Genomic DNA, 12,564 nt, shown 5'->3' with positions numbered 1-12,564 from the left:
TCTGAAAAACTCTGGGTGGTGGTGTTTCATTAACACTGGCACACTCCCTCTGTTTTGACTCCTGTCGCATTTCAGACTGATTCAGGGCCACGTTTGCATCAGAAGAAAACAGCCTTTGATGTAAGTTACAGAAATGAACAATACAGCAATAACTTTTTATGAAAAACCCATGCAGTGAAATAACACTGTTGACTTCTTTCCACCAAGATGATATCACCATCTGAAAATAATAAATAAAAAAAAAGAGACCAAACCCAGATAAGAATCAGCAGTCTCTACTGTTCAGCTGCTGCTTCCCCCCTAAGACACACATCCTTCCATTCTCCAAATGGAATTTACCACGTAAAAGCATTCTGGCTGACACTGGTCACCCGCAGGTCTGTACTCATACCTACAACAACCCTACACAAATAGACAACCTAACAAAAGGGAGCACATCTTAAAACGCGTTCACCTTTTGCTACACTTCGGTTCCACAGCAAACACTGCCTAATGCACAAGTACGCTAGGAAAAGCCCAATACATTATCATTACAAATATGATGTAAAAAAAAAAGAGTAATACAAAATAAAACAAAGACTTCTTTTTGTGTCTGGAACCCAGACAGTTAAACTTAGATAAAATTTCCTAGGACCTGTCACTGAATTAAATGCTAATTTGAAGCCAAAAGAAAGGGTTTACCAGTCTTAGTGTAAGCCTAAACAGAGACACACTTTTCGGTTTTGCTGACTCATAAATGTAGTACAAAATCCAAGATACAAGACTACGTGGTCTTTTGTGTTCATTCATGCACTGCCCAAATAGAAAAGTGTTTGGATGGGCAGCCTGAGGTGGAAAAAATGTCAGAATAAAAATCCCAGCATCTTTGTAAGTGACGGAGGAGAGAGGGAAGCTGCAGCATTAAACTGGATGTTCAGCTTCCACGTTATCGTCCGTAACCAAAGCCTAACTGAATATCTGGGTTAGGCAAATTCGTTGATTAGTCCCTGGTGCCAAACACCTGAGTGAAACACACTGGCAAAGAGAGAGAGAACAAACCCCTGTACAGTTGTATGTCCTGTAACTTCATAATAAAGGAAACCCTCCTCACACTGCATTGAACACAGTGTGAGAAGCATGAAACGTCCCACAAGGACGTGCTAATCTCAGCCACTCTTCAGCACTTCCCAGCCCTTGCAAATCAAGGTGCCTGGCTGTAGCTGCTACCTCTGACTTCCACGCTAGCAAAGCAGCTGGGAAAGACACCTCCGGCCCCAGTTCTCTCCTGCAAGCCCTGAGGAAACAATCCGGAGTTTGAGCCTCTGATGCGTGGGGCCAACAGGCAATCTGTGAAAGCAGAATTGCTAAAAATGACCTTGTGGCGAGGTTCACAGAGGCTAACGCCAACCTGTGATCTGGCACAGCCTGTCTTCCTTCAGCCGGCGTTTCTTGTGTTTCCATCTCCTCGAAGGCTGCAAGGGTGTTTGGGGATTTCTGTTTAACTTGGGGAAATAAAGGAAACTTAAGCCCGTCTTAAACACCTCCACTGGGAGAAAATGCAGCAGGAAACAGAGCTGTCTTTTTCGGTTTTGTTGTTGTTATTGTTGCAGCCTTTTAAGATTCAAATCTCATTCACTCCCAAATACTACCCCGTGATGTGCCGTACCTAGAGCAAGCCTCTTTGGTCTCCCTCCAGCTGACAGAGGAGCCTCAAATGATTTTACTGTCTCTGGGCACAGCACGGCCGTTCCTGGCCCTAAGACAACAAGCCAGGCAGAAAAGAACGGATGCCAATCCCGCTCTTATCAGCACTACTAACTAAGCAAACACAGTGAGGAATAAACATCATGCTACATCTGTCCAGCTAATTACACAGCACTTTCACCAAAACTTCCCATGGAAGCTTACTGCCAGGTATTAAACTCAAATGGTTTTGCTTAACCGTATCTACTCAGCTTGAAGGGGCATTTTTATATGTATGGGCAGGCATACACAAGACAAAGATGTATTTATGAATACGTACAATATACTTTTTAATTTTTTAAATAATTTTACATACCAGTTTAATGTAAAGGCTGGAAAAAGACTAATAACCTAAAACTGAACCTTTGTGATGTGGTTGGTCTTCCTACAAGACACAATTTCCACTGCTGATTAAGCATGATTTATTTATAGCATCGTAACGCATAGGCATTCATTTACAGGATGGAACTACAGTAAGACACTTTCAAAGCAACTACCACCAACATTTTAATACAGCAATGAATTTAACATAGGTAAACAAGCTTGCATAAGAACTGGACAGATTTTGTGGGGTGAGGAAGAGAAAGGAAGGAATCAAACTGCTCCATTAATAAATCTCTCTTTCATCCCTCAAGTGAAAACTCGTAGATGTCATTTAAGAAAAGGTGGTGGTGGTGTGGGGCCAGAGAAAAAAAGAAGAAAAAGGAGCATGCAGGAAGCACCCTGGTAACATGAGACCAGGCTTTTTCTTTTCCAGAGGAAGAGGGATTTCATCGTTTCACGCGTCTGCTATCGCGGTACAGCATGAGCAGTCGGGGCAGGGGGCTGAGCCAGTCGGATCCCTGCTGCCCCAGTAAGCCCTAGCAAGAGCATCCCAGTCTCGTGGCTTCCCCTCAGGCTGTCTTGCGCTTTCTATCTTTGTCTGTCAGACCAATTTGACATTATTCACAACTGCAGCCCAAAGGAGAAAAAAAAATGCAATCATACTTGAAATTGAAGCCTGGAAAGGGGGGTGCCAATAGAAAATGCTGCCAATGTACTTACTATTATTATTCTTTTCCTAGTCATTTTTTATTTCCGATACATAAGACAAAAAATGAAGCCTTTACTTCAAAAGGCATTCATTTTTTTATGTCAGAAAAATTGGATTACATGAACTGATGGAAGAAAATCTGGCTTTTTGAGGTGAATGCCATGGCTTTGGTTTCAGTCAGGTTGAAAATAAAAGGACTAGCAGAGGAAGTCTTCACAGAATCTGTAATTTCAGCATGGAAACCAGCTGTGAACACCACTTGCTTCTTCTCAACTTTTTCTTCCAAAAGCTAAGGGATTTTCCTTTCCCTCACACGGGGGAATGATGTGAGAGGAAATAGATGCAACGGGCTGGGAAGAAAAACCTCTCGGCAAACTAAAAGTGACTAAGGGAAACCTTGAGAGTTTCGACATCCATGATATAAACTGTACAGCAAGGCTGTCTGGGTTTGCTTTTTAAGAAGGTCTCCTCAAGTCAGATGCCCAATATCTGTTGACCCTGGTAACTCCTGAGATAACTCCAACCTGAAATACTATTTTAAAACTGTTTGCAGTCTGATTTCAATCTCTTTTACTTGAGTGTGAGCCACACTGACTTCACTGAAGTCACCTACTGGTAAGAGTTTCAGGACTGCAGCTATCCTCGTTATTGTATGAAAATGAATTTCCTTAAGCTATAACTGATGAGCCTGTCTCAGAGACAGAGCAGGGAAAATTATTTCAGTGAAAGAAAAACAAATGCATGGAGCAATCTATGGTAGTTACTGCTTAAAGAAATGTGACTGTCTTTTCAACAGCAAAGTGATTTTTGCCTCTGTTTGACTAATCTGAGATGAAAACATGGTCCTAATTAAGGGTTAAATGATTCATTTCAATCTGAATTAATTTTAAATTAAAATATAAAGCTATTAGTAAATAGGAGCATTTCAGTATTCAAACCCTGCAGCCCTCTATACACAGAGCAATATCACCAATTCCCAGCCGTAAATACCAACTAACGACCTGAGCCCGCGCTGCCTGAGCAGATGACTTCCCAGCCCCAGTGCTCCAGGCCTCACAGGACCCATTTCCCTGCACAAGGTCAAAGCAACTCTTTATTTGCAAAATGAGCTGCACTCCCCAGTCCTACAGGAGCTCTGCTTTTTGTGCTCGGAATAGAGGTGCAATGCTCCAAGGCAAGGCTCCAGCATCACAATGCACTGGAAGCGGATATACGCAGCCATGAAACCGGGCGTGCAATGGGCAGCATCCACCAAGCGACTGTTTCCTTCCTTTGTTCCTCTGCTGTTCAATAAATAGTCGGGGGGAGAAATGCCACTGTGGCATTAAACAACAGCATTTAGAAAAGAAGGGAATTCAGTCACAAACCTGTACAGCTCACAGATATCTTAACACTTCCCCATCACGTGCATTAGCAAGACAGGCGACAGCAACCCTGGGACAAGCCTCCTGTCCCCATCCCCTGCAGAGAGGACAGGGAAGCACCTCACATGTGTGTGCTCCGTGTTAGAGGGGCTTTGCAAACCACTCCGCTGTCACCTGTGGAAATGGCATGCCAATGAGCAGCAGTGGAGGTCTTTATGCTGGACCTGAAGCCACAGGATGACCTTTGGCTGTGCAGGTGTGCTGGGAAGTGAATGCTGCCGACTGGCTCACCTCAATGCCCATGTAGAACCTTGCATCTTTGCAATGTTCTCAAGTCCCTTTTACAAGCATTTACACAGCCCTTTTTTCTCACTACGCATATTATGGTCCTGCTCTGGAGATGCCAACAGCACTATGTTTATCACCAGTAACAGAATTGCACATTCACCCACCCATACATACACGCACACATGCAAAATGAGATGTAACACAGTTGTCAGCTTGTGAAAATGGATGGCATAACAAGGAGCATAGATTAACTTATAAAACTCTCAAAACCATTTTATTTTCCTCTGGCGAGTCATTTCTTTCCCTTCTTGCGCTTGTTTATATCTTTGAGAAACAAGAAAAAGGTGAAAATCGTGATTAACTTCAAATGAAGGTTTCAAAACTGTTCCTTTCACACTTCCATCATAAATTATATCCAGCCATACGTGTTCCTCTTGCTGTATTAAAAATAACACTATACAGATACGGTATAGTTCTGGCTCAGATACATGAAGCATAGGAAATGAAGGTAGAATCCTGCCCTGAGTCATCCCGTCCTCAGTTTGTATCACGTCATTCACAACACTGAAAATGTCTCATTTTTTCCTCCCTTGTTCACTATGGCACCTGCTCAGCAGGAAACAATGCTTTACAATGTAGGTTTCCTGCCAAATCCCTCAGAGCAGGGAAACCATCTTCAGCAGCTCTCATTGTCCATTAGTATATGAAAAGCTACATAACCTAGGGAATTACCTATGTATACATCCTCTCTCTCTCCTGGGCTTCTAGGTACCTTCTTGCATACCCACCTAGCCCAAACAGGATTCTAAAAATTACAGTGTATTTTCAATTCTTATTTCCATTGAACTTAAGACACTGTTTTGTCACCAGATCTGAATAAACGGTAAGATTCCACTTAAGGGAGTAGGTCTCAAAGCTAAGTACTAAGCCTTACAGTAGAAATAGAGGTACAGGGCTGAATGTCACTGAAACACTTTGACAACTCCCTGTACCTGCTGAGGAAGCGGAGGAGGAGGAGGAGGAGGAGGATGCAGGGGCAGCCCCAAAACTTGTCAGCAGGTGGGATGCCCACTAAAGGCTACTGCACAGGCAGAGCATACTTTCCCTTTGCTGGGCTGTGGCACAGGCACGTACACTGTCTGTGCTCAGGGGACGAGGGAAATAAGATTGAGAAAGCCTTTAGTGAGGGCTAAAAGCTCTGGTGGGGATGGACCCCGTTACCTCCAAGGTAAGAATATCCCCAGGAAGAGGTAAGGACACTGGCTTTCTCTCATTGCGCATAGAAGTCTATTCTGTTTGTTAGGGAAATAAAAACAATTATTCCTAGTATTCTTTGTATTCTTACATTGTCTTCCCTGTAGTCTTGAGCACACTATACATAACACCTGAAATAATTACAAAACAGGTAGCGCTGGGATCAGCAGCAGAAGCAACCCAGCTGTTTTTGCTAAGCATTGTAAGTAAATCAATAAAATCTCATATTGTATTTTCTGTGCATGAGACATACTTTTTACTCTGAAAGTGCAGGCATAAAATTAAAAGTTGCATTTTAAATACTAAAGAGAATTCCCACCACTCCTTTCATTATTAGCTGTGCAATAGCTCTAGAAAAATGCAACTGTTTATTACTACAACTTATCTTTGAGGGGGGAAACTACTGCAGAAGAAAACATGCATCGTGTACTTTTCCATCTCTAGACTGGAAAATACAGTAATCACAGCCAAAGCCACTGGCAGGTTTGAAGAATTACTGCAGCTGTCCACTGCTAGAAGAAATCAACAATTAACAAAACTGATGCAATTTCTTTCCTATCACTAGGCCTCCTCCAACAGTACGAGGTCAATAATCTGACGGCTCAGGAAACGATCTCTCTTCTCTCCACCTCTCTGCTACCCCTCCAGCCTTTGTGCCAGCAGGACGGACTGCGCGGTATGCAAGGGGCAAGGATTCAGCGCAATGTGACACTGAAATGCCTCTAGAAAAATACTCTTCAGAATGAGCACTTTTCATTTTTTACACCTGAAAGCTGCTGCTAGCACAAAACCCATATTCAGTAGTATTTAATCTGACTTGCGAGTAAATTTCTGCTTTTTCCTCCCCACTTCATATTTTATAGTGACCTGTGACCTTAACATATTTTAATCAGATGCTTTTTAAATTGGCTTTACTCCCAGGTCAAGTTGTTCAGCAGAAACAATTCCTGTTCTTTGTTTAATAACTGTTACTGGCAGACATATTAATTATATGTACATAAGAGATAGCTTTATCCTGAGGGAATAACACTGCACCTTTCAACCGCAGTCTGTAATAGCTCCACGTTATGCCTTGCAGGCTTTGGTATCTCTTTTTATGAAGTGCATTACAGCCATGATTGCTACCAGCAATATTGTTGGAAGTGTAATGTCAAAGATATCGGGTCTGAAACACAGCATTACAGCAAAGATGTTCTCGTTTGTGGGTACACAAATATCGTGTTTCAAAATGCATAATGCATTTCAGCTTCTTTGCAGGCAGTTTTGGGGAAAAGAAATCTTTCATTAATAGGAAAACATTGAGAACCACAGCCTTGATTCAGAATTAAAGCAAAATAAACAAAGTTCTACCTTAATTCCACCCATATTTAGTGAATCACTTAAACACGTATTTAAACAGGGAATTTAATAAACCCATGTTTATAAGCACTGTCTTTCACTTTCCCTAAAACAAGATGTTTTCCTGAAGCAAAGCCTGGAAACACTGAGATATATTAAGCTATCATTTTGTCAAACAAAGAAATTCCATGTTCTGTTTTTTAAAAACTTAATTTGATCCACACAGAGATGAAAAATAACTTCCTAATTCAAGAAGTATTGTAAAAAAAAAATCTAAATTAAAGAAATACCAGAAAAAAACCCACCAGCATCAACTTGAACAGGAAAAAAAAGGTTGTACAAACACACACACAAGAAATCTGGAAGTTTTAAATGACCATTTAGCAAGGATAAAAAGTAAAGAGGTGCTTTTTCCTTGAACTAAAATTACACTATAGACTCCTCAAAGGCAACCTAGATGTAGGAACCTGACAGTTTCAAACAATAAATGTTTTCTAACATCAGGCTGAGAGTGCCACAAAGGGATAACCATGGTACTGCTCTGGTTTAGTCTTTCCTCAACCTCCCCTTCTCTATGTCAGAACTTTTAAAAAACCAAAAACACAAACAAGAACAACCAACCAACCCACCCCACCCCCAAACAGACCTGGTAGATGCAGTGGCCCCTGTCCCACAGGACACGAGCTCTTGGGAAGATGCTTCCTTTCCAGCTCAGTGCAAAAATCAAGCTAGTGCCTGGTAATCCTCGCAGGCTAGATTTAGCTAATAAGCAAAAAACGACTTTCATAACTAGGGGATGTTTATATAATTTCCCTGTGCCTGAACTAGGGCAGATTAACAGGTTAACAATATGAAAGGTAATATAAATAAAGAACAAATGAATTGTCATACAGATACATCTAGCCCTAGGACTTACCCTGGTGCCTATCTTGCATCTAATGGTAGATGGTATACCTGGTAGCACCATATGAAAGTGCAAAAGAAAGGCCAATACGGGATGATCATTTGCCACCCCTCACTATTTCACCCTCATCCCTACAACCTAGATATGATTTCAAAGACCTGGAAACCCAAGGTTCGATATATCTGCTAATTTATTTTTTTTAAAAAATTACGATAATCCTCCATTGTACTGTCCTTCATGTAGAATATCCCATTTCTTGCAAATTATTGGTCTCAATGAATTTCTCTGACATTCCTCTCCAGTCTAGGTAGTCAATGTGAAGTGAAAAAATACATCCTACCTTCAGTTTACCTTCAGATTTGGTAGCCTTTTAGCCAAATCAACATATCCTTGGTTTTTACAATGAGACAGGAAGAAAAGCTGCTCCTGATGTATCCTTTCTAAGCCATTCTTTACCTTACAGAGATCGATCATGATCTTATCTTGTCTGTGATGAACAATCACAAACTATTCAATCAGCTTTTATAGGACTATCTTCTATGCCTTTGATTATACTCATCTCTAGTTCTGCAATGACATTTATCAGGTGGAAAATGCTCTTATTCTTTTCATAACACTTCTGATGAAACCGATTGATTTATATATTGGACTCCATTTTATTTCTTACCCTCTGTTCTTAACATATTTGGGGCTTTGCTTTGTTTTTTTATTTCCAGCAATCCATTGACCAGGCTTACCTCTCCCAGTTGTCTGTGCCAATGCACATATCCCAAGCCAAAACAGCTAACTCAGACGTACAAAAAGTCTACATTTTCTCTGGGAGGGAGGGAAGATGATTTTGCATTTACTGAGGCTGAATGTTCTTTTGCAACTTTCTGCCCTTGTTAACACATACAGGAGAGTGTTGCTGTCCCCATTTTGCACGTGAAAAAATTAATGCAGAACAGGCTCCAAACCCAATGTTCTTTCTTGCAGTGACACCTCCTAATCAAAATGCTGCCTGGTGGGTTGTGTGATGTTACGAAGAGCTCAGCCCAGCTCCCCAGTGACACAGGTCCACTACTGCAATTAGCATGAATTAGTACTTTTGTTAGTAGTCTCAGCAGAGCTGTCAAATTAATTGGAAAAGAAATTTAACAAATGCCTTTCCCCTTAGAGATGTTCTTTCGGGTCAGGGTTGAGGCATATTGACTGAGCAGTGTGGGGGAAGCTTATGTTCCTTACGCCCTCGCTGAACCTGTTTTGTTGATAAAAAGAGAGGACTTTGGTTTCTGGAGCTGTTAATCCGGTACCTGTCACAAGCAGTCCCCTGACATAAAAAAGGCAATCAATTTTATAACACTGAAATATTCCAGCTGCTGGTAAAAAAAAAAAAAAAAAAAAAAAAGGCTCACTTAATGGCCAGTGGCTGGAATATCTATACATTCATTTTTCATGAACTCTGACTTTCTCACACTTTACAAAGTTAGTTCTTTCAGTTTATCTCTGATTTGCAGAGGTATCCAAAAGATAGTGCACTGTTTCCCCAATTTTAAGATATTTCTGAATTCAACCACTGAAGGCAAGACACGGCTAGATGCATATAAGCCTTAAGGTTTAAGAAGCAAGCACTGGAGGTGCTATACTGTCCTCCCTTACCAAAAAAAAAAAAAAAAAAAAAAAAAAAGTTGGCATTTTTAAGCACTCAGATTAACAGGAAACAAAAAGCTAAAATCATGTGGCTATGCCTCATTTGATGAGGGCTACTGAATCCCTTACTGTTACTTACTTTCAGTGTCAACCATTGACATATTGCTGCTTGAATTCACTGAGAGATGGTGCTGGGAAAGGGAAGCTCTTAAGAAGAGAAATGGTGCTGCAACGGCAGGCGCTTAAACCTGTATGAAAAAATTCCTATGGTTTAAGCTGCTGTCATTACTTGCTGATATAAGTCTGGGATGTAATTTAGTGTATCAGAACACGGTCGTAATTTGTAACAGCATACAAGAAACAGCCGTTGCTTTGCTAGTGATGCTGTTAATGCCACTTAATGGGTGCATCTACGTAAGTGTTTTAGTTCAGATCTGGAGAGCACTTCTAAAGCTAAATCCCAGTTCTCCCCTCTTGCCGTGACCTGGTTCACAATGTAAAGTGTCTCCAGAGCACACATATATGTACACTGGATGATGCACTCCCTGCTACGGGGAGTCTACCGGACCTGACTAGAGATATTCTGGAGTAAAACGTGCTGAAATGGTTATGGTATTGGCACAGGGTCCTTTATACCAACTGCGTAACACGACTGACCTGCTCCTACTTGGCCACACTACTTGCTAATGTAGACTTAACTCATGATTACCAGCCTTCAAATATCTCAGTGCAGTCAGAATTGCTAAAATTGTTAGATATTTCCATAAGAACAAAGATTCAAAAAGCCCTGGTAATGGAAAAAAAGGATGATTTTACTATTGGAGAGCCATTAAACATACAATGGCAAACAAACAGATATTATCATCTGTATTTTACCTTGTTTAATAGGATGTGGAATACACACAAAGAGAGGTTTCAGTGATGACTAAAGAAAGGCTTTAACCAGAAGACCAAAACATTATGGCTTCATCATCATCATAACAACCTCCCTTCTTCATGTGCCTTTTTCATTGACTGTATTTTCATCCTTCCAGTGGAAAGCCTGAAAATTAAACATTTACAGCCTCTGGGGACATCACTGCACTGACAATCTTTTTCTCACAGCTGAAAGGAAAAGCCCAAGGCTTTTGCAAAACTATCTAACCACTCAAGTGCAGTATTTATACATTGTATGCTTTAGCTTTTTCTTGGACTTCCTTGGTATTTTGCCTTTTTAAAAGAGAACTCTTAATTACTTAACATGCATTTTCTATGCATGTATTAAAAATGTCTAGCTTTGCAGGGTAAGCAATTATCTGCTGAACAAAGCCCAATTAAATGTAAATTAACCCCCCCCCCTTCAGCATTTTTATTCACTAGCCTGATACCTGTGTGAATTCAAGGGGGGTAGAATCTCAGCTGTTTAGAAAACAAAGAATCTGAGGTCTTGCATTTTACAGGGTGTTTGCTACAGAATTAAATATCTCCTTGTAGCAGGGAAGCTTTACAAACAGTAATAGCAACAAGAACTCAATGTTCTTCAACAGCATTCACTTTGCAATGCAGAAAATTCATCAGAAGGGATAGGAAACTAAATTTCCAGTATTGCATTCTGTACATATTTTATCTAACAAATGATACTGCGTGCTAGTAGAAAATGCCACGTGTTCAATTAACAGTTTTCAATTCCACTGAAGCTCAACGCTGGCAGCAAGTTAACACCACTGCATTTTATGGGGAAAAGAACTGAAGAACAGCATTAAAATATCTTTCATGACTCTGCATTGTTTTATACAAAAGATTTTGCTGTATAGACATCATACTATTTTCTGACTGAAGGAAGACTATTGTAAACACAAAGGATTTAACTACATCATTGTTTTTATTTTCATTTTTTCACTTTTTCCTTTAACAATTCAAAAGCAGAAACCAAGGAGGCTGAAAGGATGTACAAACCTCTCAGAAGTTGAAAGCATTTAGGCAAATCCACCACGAGATATGAAATTCTGCATTTATCTGTACCAATTGATGGAGCAGAAAAATTGTGGTGGGTTTTTTTCCTACTAGGAATATTCCCATCTACTCCTACTAGAACCCTTTGGAGTTGACTAAAAGTTTTGAGCCACACACTCTGCAGTTGAGCTGAAATAATTTTTCTGTTTCATCTTGGAAATAGGGAAGTCAAGTTATGGCTGGTTACCTTGCTTAGCGAAACTCTGATGAGAGTTCTGTTTCTAAAAGACCTATTTTACTTTTTCTGACCAAATCAGGTCATAAAACCTGATGGCACTTCTGGTAATGAAGTAAATTATATGGTAGGATATTGAACCAAAATTGAATCTTACTGGGTCAGGGCAGTCCATTGCTGTCTCCATTATAAGTGATATACCATCACGGTGATGTATATAAAACACAGGAAATTGTTGCATACTAATAGAATAGTAGTTGAATCAGCCCTCTGAAGAATATCCAATATATTCAAGCACAGACATATTTTGATTTGATTGTAACCATAGTGAAAGGCCTATATTTTATAATTTAATAAAGTCTTTTAAATCTTCTATTATATGCAAAAATTAAAACAAGCTACAGCCATAGAGAGTAGAGCAAATCTCAAGACAATGAAAAAGGTTTTCTTTCTTGGCTAAGTCACATATTCAGTACTTGTATTTATTTATATTACTTTAAAGAACAAAAAAGCATCTGGAAGGAAGCACTCTACACACTCTAAACTTACAGCCAAATAGTACAACATAGCACATAAACCCAAACAATATCATGTTTGTTGTGTTCAACAAACTCGACACAAAATATTTGTTTTATTACTAACTGAAAAATCAAGTTAAACAAATCAGTTCAGATAACTGAAAAATATTCTTCTCAGATTGCTTTTGGCAAAGCTATAAGAAAAGCATACCTAAGTCCTCTATCCTTTTTTCTTCCACCATTCTGTGTGCCATAAAGCAAGAAACTCTATCCCTGCCATGATTCGCATAAATTTCCTTGCAAAACCTGGGGCATCCAGGGGTTGAAGACAAACAAAGCAGGTGGAG

The 12,564-nt window shown here is 40.1% G+C and overlaps 1 protein-coding gene across 5 annotated transcripts in view; it reads right to left on the bottom strand.

Annotated features, from left to right (window-relative positions):
• EPHA3 (EPH receptor A3) overlaps window positions 1–12,564 on the bottom strand; it is a 236,117-nt gene that overhangs the window by 82,051 nt on the left and 141,502 nt on the right. The gene's annotated exons all lie outside the window — the stretch shown is intronic.

The sequence above is a fragment of the Ciconia boyciana genome, chromosome 1 (genome assembly GCF_034638445.1).
Source record: "Ciconia boyciana chromosome 1, ASM3463844v1, whole genome shotgun sequence".
Lineage (NCBI taxonomy): Eukaryota > Metazoa > Chordata > Aves > Ciconiiformes > Ciconiidae > Ciconia > Ciconia boyciana.
This window is presented reverse-complemented; position numbering and strand designations above follow the sequence as displayed.